A 2,500-nucleotide genomic window follows, 5' to 3' on the forward strand; every position below is an offset into this window, starting at 1 on the left:
AATAGTCTGGACGAATCTGTTGCTTCATCCAAATGTGTAAAAGATCATAGTCGCACTTAAAAGCCGAGTACTCTACCGTTGAGTTAGCAACCCGAAAATAAAAAAAATAGGATATATATGTAAAAAAGGTCAAAATAAAAAAATCAATTGAATAGCACTGCACGACCCCGTCAAAACATTGAACTAGAACAAATCGAAAAGAAAGATTTGTTTTTGTTTTTCAATTAAAAACACCAAAATACCAAAATGGACAGATCGGATTAAACAACAACAGATTCCCAATAGAGATGTCAAAATTGTGACAAACCGCCATTTTTTTTATCAATTTTCTTTTCTTTTTCGTTAAGAAAATACATCTTGTATGCCAGTAAATCCGGCAGGGCAAACCCATCATTTGACTGAAGTGAAGGAAAGAAAAAACCAATATGGGGTGGAGATAAACGGATCTATTTATCTACGATCGAATTATATTTCTTCGATGCACCATTGTCAATATGAATCCAATGTTAAGAAAACAAATTTAAGTAAATCAAATAAGGACTTGTGTTGGATTGGCACAACATAAACATAAATAAGAAATTTGGATGAAAAAAATACGAAAGAGGTAAAGTAAAGAAAAAATCTCGGATTTATTCAATCAATAGAGGTACAATAAGCAAGATTAACCCCTTGTTTGTTGGTGGATTCCCGCAACAAACAAAACAAGAAAAAAAGTCAATTAAGTATGAATACAGCAAGAAAAAGGCAAATTGTGTGTAAATTATTACACAAAGATAGATACTAGTTACCCCCCCCCCTTTTTTTTTTTATCAATTTTTGTTTTTTACTTTAATTAACTCGAATCGAAGTTCTTTCTTGAAATAATTCTGCCTTCCTTAAAATATCACAAACAGTTCCCGTAGGTTGAGCACCTTTTCAAGGAAATATAGAATAAAAGGAACATTTAAATAAGTTTGATTCTTTATCGGATCGTAAAAACCTACTTTTCTAAGATCTCTTCCTTCTCCTCGGGATCAAACATCAATTGCAACGATTCGGTAGATGGCTCATTGGAATAGATGTAAATAAACAATGCCCCCCCTAGAAACGTATGGGAGGTTTTCTCCTCATACGGCTCGAGAAAAAGGATTCGAAATTTATGTATATGTATATAATGGCAAATGGATCCATAAAATAATGAATTAGACTATGATTTGAGTCATTTTTTTATTCTTCCTTACAGACAGAAAAAAAGAAATCTCATTCGTACTCATAACTCAAGTTGGGTAATTCTGACAGAGTTCGAAGGGAAACCCTTAGACATTTATTGAGCCGTCTCTAACCTCTTTTGTTTGTCTCATCTCGAATCTATTTTTATTCCTCATTCTGATTCAATTGTTGAGACAATTTCAAATAGTGTTTACTTGTTCCGGAATCCTTTATCTTTGCTTTGTGAAATCATTGGGTTTAGACATTACTTCGGTGATCCTTACTCCTTTCAAAAGAGCAGCAACATACCTTTTTGTTTTTTGTTATTTATTTCTATACTATAGAAATAGAATATGAACGGTGGATTCCCTTGTGATACACTTTTGATCGAAATAGTTTTACCAATTCTGAAAAATTTGACTTTTTTTTTCTCTTTGATTTTTCGATTTTTTGAACCTTTCGATTTATATATTGATTGAGGATATACTTACAAAGTTGGTCTAACTTATTGATAGTTACTAACCCTAGATTCTTCCCCCTGATAAACGAATCAATCCTTTCTGCTCGAGCTCCATCATGTACTATTTACTTACAACCTAACACAAATTAGGTTCCTAACAGAGCAGAACAAACTATGTCGAGCCAAGAACATCTTCATTCCTATAGAAAATGGTGGATGTAAGAATCCACAGCCGATCATGTCCTTCAAGTCGCACGTTGCTTTCTACCACATCGTTTCAAACGAAGTTTTACCATAACATTCCTCTAATTTTATTTCAAACCGGTATGTAATTGATTCAATATGGAATCATGAATAGTCATTGGCTCAACCGGTGTGTGTATACCGGTATATAATAGTACATACTTTTTATCTATCTATCTATGGATAGATAAGTATTTATCCGGAGAAGGCTCAGCAAGGATCCAATTTATTTAACTCTATATTCTATCATATGAATGAAACATATTTCTAAAAAAGACGAATAAATAAGTTTGCTTAAGACTTATTTACATCTTAAAAAGATTGTTCGGGACGATCAATTATGAAGGATCCATTTTTCTCGAACAAATAAACTATAAACCTCAAAAGAAGAACCTTTAATATTAATAGATTTGCAATCCCGGAAAAAAATAAATTATTAATAAAACTTTTTATTTTATACAATACAGATTTTGTTTTACTTGAGGTTCAAGAATTTTTCTTTTCAAAAAATTCCATAAAGTAAAGTAGATGCAATATACGAATTTCCCCCCAATCGCTACATTACATTGATTTACAATTATTCATTTGAACCGGATAAGATATAAGATG

The sequence above is a fragment of the mitochondrial genome of Phoenix dactylifera (assembly GCF_009389715.1).
Source record: "Phoenix dactylifera mitochondrion, complete genome".
NCBI lineage: Eukaryota > Viridiplantae > Streptophyta > Magnoliopsida > Arecales > Arecaceae > Phoenix > Phoenix dactylifera.